Raw genomic sequence first — 14,391 nt, 5'->3', positions numbered from 1 at the left:
GTGCCGTGACCCAGATGGGAGTGAGGCTTAGAGGGGGTGAGTGTAACGGAGGCCAGCTAGTGTGTGCTGTGCAGGTAAACCTCACTCCTCTGACCTCTAAAGGTGCTCTAGCGACAAACAGTCTTGGTCTTTAGCCTCCTTGGTAGAGCAACCGACTCCCATGTGGAAGGTCACCAGTTCAATGACAGCTCGGAGCGGGTTGGGTGGCGTAGGACCGGCGGGGTTACATATGTATGTATAAAATCATATAAAGAGGAAGGTGAATAATGTAGTGTTCATCTGTGTGTGTTCTCCTCTGTAATGTAGTCGAGTTCACATGCACTGGCGTTTGAGGCTGTTGTTCGGTGGTGTGTGAAGTCATGTCAGAAACAGCCTGCAGTGTACAGGAGTGATTGAGAAAGCATCAGTGTGTGGTGTTCCTCATTCCAGCTGTTCAACAACACGCACGATCCACACTGTCAGCTCATATTGGCATCTCTGCGCTGATCTGCATGTTATCAGGATGTAATAATACGCTGTGTCTGTCAGTGAGAGACGGGTGCAGTGATTTCTGATCCTCCACCGGCTCAACCTGTATTTCCAGCTGAAATGACTGAAATCAGCAGTGTGTTATTTCTGAAGAGGAGACACTGAAGCACACACTGACTGACACTCCATCTCTACATTCACTCATCTCTGTTCACTAGAGATCTATCAGTCTCTGTCTACAGATTAACTATATCTGTCTGTCCATCCATTCGTCCATCTTTCTGTGTCTATTTATCTGTCTGTATATATTTTTATCTGCTTGTCTTTTTATATTTCAGCTTATCTGTCTTTTATGTCTGTGTGTGCCTCCATCCATCCATCCATCCATCTGTTTTTCTGTCTATCCATCTGTCTATTCATCTCTGTCAGTAATTTTATCTATCTGTCCGTCCGTCTGTCCTTTTATCTATCTATCTATCTATCTATCTATCTATCTATCTATCTATCTATCTATCTATCTATCTATCTATCTATCTATCTATCTATCTATCATCTATCTATCTATCTATCTATCTATCTATCTATCTATCTATCTATCTATCTATCTGTCTGTCTGTCTGTCTATCTATCTATCTTTCTGTCTTTCTCGCTATCAATCTATCTGTCTGTCTGTCTGTCTGTCTGTCTGTCTATCCATCTGTCTGTTTTTTCTCCATCCATCCATCCATTCACCGGTTTGTCTGTCTATCCATCTGTCTGTCTGTCTGTCAGGCCTTTTATCTATCTATCTATCTATCTATCTATCTATCTATCTATCTATCTATCTATCTGTCTGTCTGTCTGTCTGTCTGTCTGTCTGTCTGTCTGTCTGTCTGTCTGTCTGTCCGTCCGTCCGTCCGTCCGTCCGTCCGTCCGTCCGTCCATCCATCCATCCATCCATCCATCCATCCCTCCCTATCTGTCCGTCCGTCCGTCCCTCCCTCCCTCCCTCCCTCCCTCCTCTCTATCTATCTATCTATCTATCTATCTATCTATCTATCTATCTATCTATCTATCTATCTATCTATCTATCTATCTATCTATCTATCTATCTATCTATCTATCTATCTTTCTCTCTCTCTCTATCTATCTATCTATCTATCTATCTATCTATCTATCTATCTATCTATCTATCTATCTATCTATCTATCTTTATATCTATCTTTCTCTCTCTATCTCTCTATCTATCTATCTATCTATCTATCTATCTATCTATCTATCTATCTATCTATCTTTCTCTCTCTATCTATCTATCTATCTATCTATCTATCTATCTATCTATCTATCTATCTATCTATCTATCTATCTATCTATCTGTATGTCTTTGTCTCTGTCATATAAAGTAAGCATTTTCATAACCTGTTTCCAGCAGTGTGTTGTGTAAAGTGTAAATCACAGCAGGAATGTGCTAAGAATGTGTCACAACATTACTAACATTTTAAAACACTTCAGCAACTCCTAAAATTATGACAAAAATGTACTAACGTGTGTTAAGTAGCAAAGACCTTCAAAATCTTCAACTCCTGTGAATTTATGCACACACACACACACGCACACACACACACACACACACACACACACACACACACACATATATATATATATGTATGTGGGCATAGAAAAATATTTTAATCTGGATAAAAATGGCTTATTTGAATTTTACCGAAAGCATGTGTGTTAACCAAATAACACACACGTGATGGCTGAAAAATAATCCTCCTGTTAAAAAGCACTTGGGATGTATTTGAAAAAAAAAAAAAAAAAGATGTTCAGTTGCAGATTGAAGGAGTGTTGATATATCTGTTGTGTTGAGTGAAAACAATTCCACATCAGAATATTTGAGTGTTTATCATATTAGTGTATATTTACAGTAAAAACAGAATAAAGCGTTCTCAGATTGACTGAGCTGACTGATTGTTTTTTAACCAGGGCTTCATTTCAGTCACAGATTGTTCTTCTGAAGGTGCGGCTTTAAAGGTTGGTGGTGAACTATTCACCAATGATCCATGAACATTTCAACACACACACACACACACACACACACACACACACACACACACACACACACACACACACACACACACACACACACACACACACACGCACGAAAGCATTTTTCTGCATTCTTGGAAACAGAACATTTGTAAAAGAGCAAGAATCTTGAAAACAGCATGTTCTGGTATATTACTCTACACCATTATTTGCATTAAACAGCCCAGAGGGGTAGTTGTTAGCTATGTTCCCATACACATGTTTCTCTGTTCATTCTGTTAAACAGATGTAAAAATGAACCCAGTGATTGATGTCCATATTAGGGTTGAAACAAGCCCAGCATTTAAAGTGTACTTTTGACACCGTGACAATCAGCTTCTCCCCCGTGGTGCACGACAACACTGAAAATACTGTGCGGCTGCCACAAGGGGGCGTATTCCAACAGTCGTGTCCAAATGTCGTGTGCAGTGGAAAGGTGGCTTCACAATTTATTCAGAGACAATAGATGATGGGACAAAGCTATTCCTGTATGGTCTTGTCCTACTAACAAGCAGAGATGTGTAAAGTACTAAAGACCCAGACTTGAGTAACAGTACAAGTGCTCTATTGAAAAAGTGACTTGAGTAGAAGCTGAAGTGCTCTCCAGACTTGAGTGGAAGTACTAAAGTATTGCAAGTAGTTTATTTTAAAATTTCAAAAGTCTTTTTTTGGGGCACGTGATTAAGCAGAGCGAAAAGAAACATGGCTTACGATACTGTTTTTTCTCTCGCGCTTGAACCACAGATCTGACAGATTATAACAGCTTTAACACTTTACAAAGTTGTGTGTCACAAAAACACTCCATAATCCACTCAAAGTGCTATTGAAACCCATTTACGGATTGCAAATTACCGGTTGTGAACGCTGGGATTTTTAACGACCACAGAGAGTCGGGACCTCGGTTAAACGTCTCATCTGAAAGACGGCGCTCACTGAGCAGTATAACGTCCCCGTCACTATACTGGGGCATTAGGACCCACACAGACCACATGTTGGGCACCCCCTGCTGGCCTCACTAACACCACTTCCAGCAGCAACCTAGCTTTCCCATGTGCTCTCCCATTGACCGTACGCAGCCCTGCTTAGCTTTAGTGGGCGACCATGAAATACTTAACTTAAATGATTCATACATAAACAAACCCAAAATAATAAATAAAAGCAGCTTCACATCTGTGCCTTAAAACATATCATATTTGTAACGAAGTGGCTCACAGAGGGATCCATTTGCAGTATTTTTATTAAACACAGTTTAATAAACAATAGCACACAGATGTTGTGTGTGCGCAAACACATCAAACACAGTAGTATGTAGTTGTTGGGCTGGCGGCTGGTAAACACAGGATGAATATGCAGGCGGCTTGTATCAGAGTCGGTAAGCAGGCTAGAGTTCAAGGGCAGGCGGCTAGTATCAGAGTTGGTATTCAGGCTGGAGGCAGGCGGCAGGCAAGACAGGGTCAGAAGCAGAAGCAGGATCACGATCACAATGGGAAAGCAGGCAAGGATGAGAATGCTCAGTAGTGTTATTTTCAAAGTAGATTTTCAAAGTAGTCGTGTCACAGATGTTTTCACACAGCATGACTATCTGGGCTAGCGTTTCGTCGCTGCTTTGTTTACACTGCAAGATGGATCGGCGACAGGGACTTTCACATTGCAGGACTTTACTATAGGAAGAATCGCCGACAACTTCGTCCAAACTACGTCTTAGCCGGGGCAGAACAAGACTTCATAATGAGGTGTATGTGAGTGCTGCTTATATGTGTGTGGTGATTGATTGTGGGATGTGATTCAGGTGTGTCTGCAATCAGTGTATATGGATGACGTAATGTCAATAGTCCGGTGATGGTGACCTCTGCTGGCCAGCGAGGGGAATGACTGGGACCGAGTCGGTGACAATATAGCTCTCTTTCTTTCGTAAATGTGATTTCCTTTAAGGTATATTATGTAAATATCTCTGGGAAACACCCACACACATTCATTCACACTCATACACTACAGAAAATTTAGTCTACCCAATTCATCTGTACCGCATGTCTTTGGACTGTGGGGGAAACCAGATCACCCGGAGGAAACCCACGCGAACACAGGGACAACATACAAACTCCACACAGAAACAGCAACTGACCCAGCCGAGACTGAAACCAGCGACCTTCTTGCTGTGAGTCGACAGCACTACTGCGTCACCCAGCATTACAACGGTAGTATGTAAATGCTTCATTCAGGAGGATTTGAAAAAACAGACTCGTCTCTGGAAGTCAATTCCTGTCCTGGAGTCGACTCTGGTACTTGCTCCATTGAGAGTCGAGGAATCAACTCTTTTTGTAGTCAACTCCCAATCCCTACTCGCCACCATGTCCTCTGGTTTGACGCTGATTTATGAATAATGTTTTGATTTGGTGTTTTGATGTTGGTATCTTAATTTATAAACTAATTTAGTTTTAAATCAATCCGTTCCCAGCTGTCTGTCCGTTTCCAACCCTTAAAGGGCCATGAAACCCCCTCGTTTCAGCAGGGTGTTTTCACACCTCTACTTTGGAAAAAGTCAGAAAAGTGGGCGTGTCCAGCTCTGTTTAGGGGGGAGTGTCGGAGGAACTAAAGTGGGATGGTGTGGTAGTGTCTATTTGTGCACGCGCGAGTTTCAGAGTCAAAATACACACACACACAGACAGGAGAAAGTGATGGTGTTTAACCTACATGGACATCTGTAGTCGAATTATTTGCCAAATTATTAAATGGTGAACTTTAACTGCAGTTTGGCTCTTTCATTCAGGGAATTCATTCATGCCCCTCGCGACAAACGTGATATTTGATTCGAGGAACTGATCTAAGCGTGTATTTTTCATGCAATGTTTGATACCGCACGGCGAATGAGAGAAAAAAAACCTCCACATTTTCCGGAAACTTAGATGCACACGGCAGGTAGCATCAGAAAGCCGCGCGTGTTATTCCGCGTATTAAATATGGTGCGCGTGTTATTCCGTATATTAAATATGGTGCTAACATTTCTGCACTCAGTGCAATAGTTAACTTAATTCGATACGAACAAACTGAATAAACAAAGAGCACTGGTCGCTCACTTACCAAATCTGTAGAGACAGGACAATCACCAACAACTAGAGCCGCATCTATATGGAGAGAATACTACAAGCGAATCCAGATTTCAGCATTTGCAGATGAGAACAGCTCTCAGGTAAACAATAATCCCCCTTAGACACGTAAGTTATTGTTGTCAAGCGTCGCGTACACTGTTAATCCACACGTGACTCCAGCTGAGCTCTCACAGAGAGAAAATGAAAACAAAACTTCACTGCAGCAAACTATAAAAGCAACACTTCACGCTTGTTTTGCCAACACAACGTGGCGTCTCTGTCGTCTAAACACTGTGACAGTAATGAATATTAATGAAGTTGCACAATAGAGCGCGCTGATTGGTTTGAACCAAGTCTTACTCATGCATTAATGCATCACACTGTAAGACGTAATAAGACACACTCTGGCACAGACGTCCAGTCTGCACGCTGGAATACACGCTATTATGTCATGACCGTGACACAGCTTCAAAAATTCGTTTTAAACCGGAAGTACGAATTTGCTTGAAATAACGCAAAAACAACCAATTTACACTTTTTAGTGAAATATAGGTGTCCTAATAGTGTTTACAGCAGTGTGGGACACATATACGACTGTCAACAGCTCAACACATGTGTTTTGGTGTTTTGTGACCCTTTAAAGGGCCATGAAACCCCTCGTTTCAGCAGGGTGTTTTCACACCTCCAGTTGGGAAAAAGTCAGGAAAGTGGGCGTGTCTAGCTCAGTTTGGGTGGGAGTGTCGGTGAGGGAAAATGGGATGGGTTTGAATAAAAATGGGAGTTTCCACTTGGGCACGCGCTGCTGACTGAGGAAAAACAAACACACAGGCGGTGACTGTGTTTAATGACGTTCAAATGTTTGATACTGCACGTCGTATAAGAGAAAAAAACTTCTGCATGAGTTACCGGTAGGTCAGAAAGCCGTGTGTGTGTGGACTATCCTGTCAAAAAATGCTGCGAAAATTCAACACGACGTTCGCCAATAGTTTGCTTACAGTGTTCACGTGTTTACACTCAGAGAGCAGCATTTACAGCAGATCTTTCAGTCCATAATATTGTAGTGATGTTAATGTAAACTAAGTTACTTCGAAATCATTTTGACCAAGGTCTGCCTTTAAACACTGAGAGAGTACAGCTGACCATACCAACTATAACTTTGCCATCTGAATGAACAAAGAAAGGGCGCTGATCACACACTTACCAAATCTGTAGAGACAGGACAATCCACACATACTGGCGCTGCGACTTTTTTAAAGGTGACGAGCAGCAAATCCGAATTTCTCCATTTTTAGAGGAGAAAAGCTCTCGAGTAAAAATGTTCCGTACAAACGTATTTCTGCCGCGCCTCGTGTGCACTGATCCACACGCAAGTCAAGCAGCGCTCTCATAGAGAGAAAATAACAAAACCTTCACTGCAGCACATTATACAAGCAACACTGACCACCCGTAACTACAAAAATTTCTTATTCTTTTCCCACTCCTTTTGGCAACACCAAGTGTCGTCTCTCTGCCGACTGAACACTGATTTAGGTACAGTCTAAGAAAGCTAGCATGCATATTAATGAAGTTGCAGTGCATACATAATAGAGCGCTGATTGGTTTAAACCAAGCCATACTCATGAATCAATGCAACACACTCAGAGACGTAATACAGCACTCCCAAGTCCAGTCTACATGCTGGAATACATGCTAAGATCTCATGGCCATGGCGCAGCTTCACAATTTTGTTTCAAACCGGAAGAACTAATTTGCTCGAAATAACGCAAAACAATCAATTTTCACTTTTTAGTGAGATATAGGTGTCCTAATAGTGTTTTTAGCAGTGTGGGACACATATACGACTGTTTACAGTTTACCCTTTAAATGCAGTACCGCAAATGGCTGTACACCTAACACATTTTTTTTAATCCCTTTGCCCTGTAGCTGCATCAATGATCATTTTGAACTGGTGCCACTTTTACATGCTCATTTTAACTCAGGCAATCACAGAAAGCTTCACAGGTTTATCAACAGGCCCAAATAATTTATCAGTAATCCCAACAGAAGGGATTATTCTGAGAATACACCGACCTGGATGCACTTTATCATGCTTATTACACGACTACTTGCCAAAAGACATTTTAAATTAGACACAGAACATTGTTCTGAGCCATAATAGTTCAATAACTCTGTAATTAAATGCAAATCTGACAGAAAGTAAAACAGCTGATGGAGTATACACTAACCTGTGCATATCCAAACCAAACCAGTTGAATTGTAAATGATCTGCCATTACATTTACTAACCAACATATTATTCATTTACAAGACATGGTAATTTTTTCGAACCATTCTTTGTAAACCCTAGAGATGATTGTGCGTGAAAATCCCAGTAGATCAGCAGTTTCTGAAATACCCAGACCAGCCCGTCTGGCAGCAACAACCATGCCACATTCAAAGTCACCTAGGGCGTACTCACACTATGCTATCCGAACCGTGCCAAGGCCTGTTTCCCGGATCATTTGAGAAATGTAAGTGCTCTAAATTAGGCTCAGGCATGCTTCAGTTAGCCGGCCCTGGCCTGGTTTTAAGAGGTGTGCCAGAGCGCGGTTCACTTGGGCTTTGGTGCGGAACGTTTGTAGTTTCAATGTAAAGCACGCCAGAGCCCAAAACTGAAGACGAGACTTTTACGGGACTATTAGATATGGATCTATTAATCATTCTTACTGTTCAATAAACGCAAGCAGTCGTAGATTATTAAAGACACAAACTCCTCACTGCACCAAACATAGCAAACGGACTTTGGCCCAAATGTGGCCTCATTATGGCACTGCTGGCGTGTTGCCGGCACTGGCATGCATAATGTGGGCCATGCATGGCAATGTTGGCTCTGCATGCAGGACAGCAAACTACATTTGGGCCTGTTGTGGATGGGAGGTGTGGCCCAAATCAGTGTAGTGATTGTTCACAGTGTTTAGGTAACATTAGGCTGGGTTATGGCTCAGTTTTTGGGGTTTCTGGTTAAAGGGTGGTGTTGATCTGGTTAACTTATAGCTGCGAATCAGTACCAATAATAAACCTGTTTTGGGCCAGTTAAGGGTGATAAATTGGCTGAGGTTCGAGTCAGTTATGGTCCATGTGTGGCTCTTTTCTTTAATCCAGTTATGGGCCACTTCATGACCATCATTCTTTGCTGTTTAGGCCGAGGGAAAAGTTATTGTGTGGCTCGGAGCTGGGCTAGAAAACTATGCTATGTGGGACCACAGCTGCACCTTCAGCAAACCTCCTAATTCCTGCAGCATGACGACTTTATGATTGTTTATGAGCATCAAAAGTGGCTGATCTGTTCGGCGAAACATTTGACTGTATCACAGCATATCAAACGACTTCAACTATAAAACTAAAGAAATCTCCACTGTGCTGAGCGAGAGCGCTTCCTAAACTGACCAGCGCATCATCGATGACGTAAGCGTGCCCAGGCCCGAATGCGATAAGAGTGCGGGCCGTCGGGGGAGACGGGAGGGGGGACAAGTGTGCTTCGGCCAGGGTCAAGGCAACTGTACATAGCGTGAGTACGCCCTTAAATCCCCTTTCTTCCCTATTCTGATGCTCGCTTTGAACTGCAGTAGATCGTCTTGACCATGTCTACATGCCTAAACGCATTGAGTTGCTGCCATGTGATTGTCTGATTAGAAATCTGCATCCTTGAGCAGATGGACAGGTGTACCTAATAAAGTGGCCAGTGTAGAGTTGTTATCCACGTAGCAAAATGTAAATTTGTGCATAATTTCACAGCGAAACAACACAAGAAATGAGAGAAAAACCAACACATTTTCACAAATTGACTCTCGGTCATGACAGCCAGATCTCACGAGGAAACGTAAGTATTTTATGTTTTGTCAGTTTAGTGGCTAATTCAAACGAATTTGTATGAGTTGAGTCAAAAATGTACGATTTTTAAAAAGGAGGTGTGGCACCTAACCCCGCCCCTAAACCGAACCGTCATTGAGTGATGAGCAACTCATGCTAAATTGTACGATTTAGATCGTACACTGGAAAAATGATGTCTGCAAAACTGTTGCAAACAAATTATTTGTGTGGAATTTAAACAAATTAAATTTAACAAAATTCAACTTAATTTGTTTGTTTAAATTCAGCCCAAAATAAACTGTTTACAGCCACCTAACGTAAAAAAATTTTAAATCCAAGGAATCATCTCTGAATAATTTTTTTCAGTGTACTAATTTATACGAAATAGCCACTAAATCAGAAAGTTACGAACTGCTGTGAGATTGCGTCGGTCAGGACCATATTTTATCACTCTGTCATTTGATGTCCTCTGATGCTTTAAACGACAAACCTTTGGTGTCTGCAGCTTTATTATTTGGATTAAATTACATATTTATAAAATTATTAAATATTAATGAAAATAGTCATAAACACTTCATAAAACAAAGGAATAAATAAATAACATATTAATAAATTAATACATTTCACAGTGAAACAACTAAACAAATGCCACAAATATTGCCCGATTTTGAGAAAAGTGAGCAGAAAACAAACAGCTTTGAATGCTTTTTTTTTTTTTACAGAAAGTGGTAAAGAATAACAATAGACAAACACCTAAAACAACATGAAGATAAACATGATATGGAAAAATGTAATAAATGAGAAGGAAAATTTTAATTGACAAACCAAAAATCCCTGATAGTCTAAAAAATAAATAAATAAATACATACAAACAATTCTGTGACTTTCAAAATCTATATTGGTCAATTATGTGCGTATTTCATGTTCTTTTTACTTGAAGAAAATGTGGAAAACTTTATTCACAATTTAAAGTAGCAGATTAAAACAATGTTGAGGCTAAAAGCATTTAAGAAAAAATCTAAGTACTTAGAAACTCACTAATAAATTAATCAAATACATGTTACTAATCAAAAAATAAGATTAAAAATGATGTTGAGTCAAATTTACTTATTGAGCAACAAATTTATTTATTGCAACTCTCTACTAGCCGGGCTCCCAGCTAACTCTATCAAGCCTCTTCAGCTGCTCCAGAACGCAGCAGCACGAGTGGTCTTTAATGAACCTAAAAGAGCACATGCCACTCTGCTGCTCATCCGTTTGCACTGGCTGCCAGTTGCAGCTCGCATCAAATTCAAAGCTCTGATGTTTGCCTACAAAGTGACTTCTGGCTTTGCTCCTTCTTATCTGCTCTCACTTCTGCAGATGTATGTGCCCTCCAGAAACTTCTGTGAATGAACGTCGCCTCGTGGTTCCATCCCAAAGAGGGAAGAAATCACTTTCCCGAACGCTCACGCTCAATCTGCCCAGTTGGTGGAATGAACTCCCTAACTGCATCAGAACAGCAGAGTCACTCGCTGTCTTCAAGAAACCACTAAAAACTCAACTATTTAGTCTCCACTTCACTTCCTAATCTGCAATTGCCTCTCTGGCTCCTCCACTAACTACAAAAAAATAATAATAATAATAATAAATAAAATGACTAATGTTTTGCTTCTTACACTTTACACACCTGAAACTTGCCTACAGCACTTATTCATTGTTGCTCTTATAGTTGTGTAAATTGCTTCCTTGTCCTCATTTGTAAGTCACTTTGGATAAAAGCGTCTGCTAAATGACTAAATGTAAATGTAAATTTCTTCCTATTAAGTTTTAATGATTAACCCAACAGCTGGGTGTGTCCCATATGTGATCCAGGAAAACAAAACATAAAGCAGAAGATAAGCTTGAGCTTCATAGAAAGTGTTACTGCATGAACTGATGAAACCTTATGGTAAAGTGTGACCTTTAAATCTTTACTCATGTGTCATCTGTTGTGTAAATGTCCAGCAGTGAAGCTGTTTTTAGTTCACACATGACGCTGGAGAAATGTTTTGATGTCATACTGGAGTTGCTCATTATTATTCTTGTGTTTGTCTTTCTATGAATGTACCGGGTGGAGAAACATCTCTGTCTGTTATTGTGAAGATTCCCGCTGTTACGTCAGGCTGACATGTGATCATCCAGCAGGACAAAAAGTACAGACGTACATTTATAAGCTAAAGTAATGACTCAATAGGAAGTTTGGCAACTCAAATTTTTGTTTTGTTTTGATTCTCAGTTCCTGAATAATTCCATGTTATTCAGCGGTTGTTATCTGTGAATATCATACCGTATAATGTCATGAATGACCAATCCGAATGAAGTTTTCCGGACAGACGCGTAGTAATTAAAGATAATGACCATTGCACTATTGACCAATGATCAGCCCACAAACAAAGTAGCAATAGTGGTAGCAATTCTGCAATTGCTAAATCAAACACCAAAATCAAGCAAATGGCGCAAAATGTAGAGGAGAAAAAAAAATTGCTGCATATTTCCTGAAGATTTTGTCCAGCAATGACACTAATCAAATTCCAGCATCTGCACTGTTTATATAACATTATGAACTCACCGGCCACTTTATTAGGTACACCTTACTAGTATCGGGTTGGGCCTGGTTCTATAGTAATTGCCTCAATTATTCGGGGCATAGATTCATAGATTTTTTTTTTTTTTTTACATTTTTGTCACCTGAAACAGCTGTGTGTGATATTTTTAATAGCAGCAGAAGTTGTATTAGCTTTAATTAAAGTATCAGTGCAGATTATTCATTATTAATCTGTTTTCTTATATTTATTTGTATACACTCTTAAAAAAAACACTGTCTTGTTTTAACCCAATCTTGGGTCATATATATAAAAAATAAATGTTGGTTAATGGCTAATTTTTTCAATACAGTTTAAGTCACTATAAAGTCACTTCATTTTAACCCAACGTATGGGTTTGTGTGCATAAGTGTCAATTTAGTACATCACCCTGAAAGCTGTTTATTAAACAATATATTTACACTGTAAAACCCCAAAAGTTAGGACAACTCAAACCGTTTGAGGAAACCGATTGCAACAAACCATTTAAGTTCAAAAACTAATCCTGATGAGTACTGTGAACTTAATCCATTTGAGTAAACAACAATTTGAGCACAATAAAACCCCATAAATGAAGAGAACTCAAACCAACTGAGTACTGTAAAACCCAATAAGGCAACTCAAACTGTTTGAGTTAAAAAACTAAACTATAAAAAACTCTATATAACTGACCAGCTAAATGCAGCTTGACCAACCTGGTTTAAGCTGGACATAGCAGGTTTTGGCTAGGCTCCCAGCCTGGCTAGGCTGGTCAAGCTGGTTTTAGCTGGTCATCTCCCAGCCTGACCAGCTAAGACCAGGCTGGAAATGGCTGGAAACCAGCCTGGAAATGGCCAAAACCCCTCTAAAACCAGCCTGGTTGACTAGCTAAAACCAGCCAACCAGCCTAGGCTGGTTTAAGCTGTTTTTTTTCAGTAGGGAACTAGTGCCATTTCCCTTAACTTAGCTGAAAATGAGCTCTGATATCCCTTTTTACATTCACCCTTCATTCAGAACGGACCTTCGGGTCACCCGGAAGGCGGAGAAATGATAAATTTGTGTCACTTTATCTTCGCTGATAAGATATATAGCCAGTTACACAACATTTCTATGTAACTCCCAATGATACTTCCGGCTTTCTTCCCACCGCAGCCTCGATTTCGCTTTTGAAAATGGCGGCCGCATGAAATCAGTCTATAGAGGAAAAAGAGGAGGAGAGGGGGTGTAAGGAGGGGATTCTTCAAGACGAAGATGACTAAATGTAAGATGCTTGGTTATTTTCACTGAGCTAGGAATCGTCTGATTGGTGGTTCGTACATTAGATTGACTCAAGGCCAGCCGTGTCAATCATAAGACGTGAATTAGTTTATAAATAAGCTTCACGAAAATTGAACTTCACCTGAAATCTGAATAAATAAGCTTTTTATATATAATTGTTTATTTAAACAAAATTAAATTAGTATTTAAATTAAAATTAAATTAATTATTTTATTTTATGTTTTGTTATATTAGGATTGTTGGAGGTTCAAATATTTGAAAATCTGTAATCTGACCCTGCTGAAAAAAACAGCCTAAACCAGCCTAGGCTGGTTGGCTGGTTTTAGCTGGTCGACCAGGCTGGTTGTAGAGGGGTTTTGGCCATTTCCAGGCTGGTTTCCAGCCATTTCCAGCCTGGTCTTAGCTGGTCAGGCTGGGAGATGACCAGCTAAAACCAGCTTGACCAGCCTAGCCAGGCTGGGAGCCCAGCCAAAACCTGCTATGTCCAGCTTAAACCAGGCTGGTCAAGCTGGTTTTAGCTGGATTTAGCTGGTCATTTTCCAGCCCGACCAGCTAAGACCAGGCTGGAAATGGCTGGAAACCAGCCTGGAAATGGCCAAAACCCCTCTTAAACCAGCCTGGTCGACCAGCTAAAACCAGCCAACCAGCCTAGGCTGGTTTAAACTGGATTTTTCAGCAGGGGAGAGTTTAAAAATCACCATTAAATTCCAATACATATTACATTGATCAAACATCAAGATTAGGATTGATTTATCTACAGTAGGGAATTTAGAAAATATCTTCACAGATCTCGATCTTTACTTAATATTGCAAATTATTTTTGGCATCAAAGAAAAAAGGCTCATTTGACCCCCTCTAAAGATCATTTCAAAATGTAAAAAAAAAATACTAATAATTTTAAGATTTACATTTCTCAACTCTTCAAATGCAAGTGATGCATTTTGGGCAATCCCCACCAATTTACCTGTGAAACGTAAGACTGGTTTTGCTTTTGCATATTTGACCTAACCCATGGGTTAAAACACAACCCACGAGCGAGATGAAGTCATACGCTGAATG

Source organism: Danio rerio, chromosome 7 (assembly GCF_052040795.2).
Source record: "Danio rerio strain M-AB ecotype USA chromosome 7, GRCz13ab, whole genome shotgun sequence".
NCBI classification, from domain to species: domain Eukaryota; kingdom Metazoa; phylum Chordata; class Actinopteri; order Cypriniformes; family Danionidae; genus Danio; species Danio rerio.
This window is presented reverse-complemented; position numbering follows the sequence as displayed.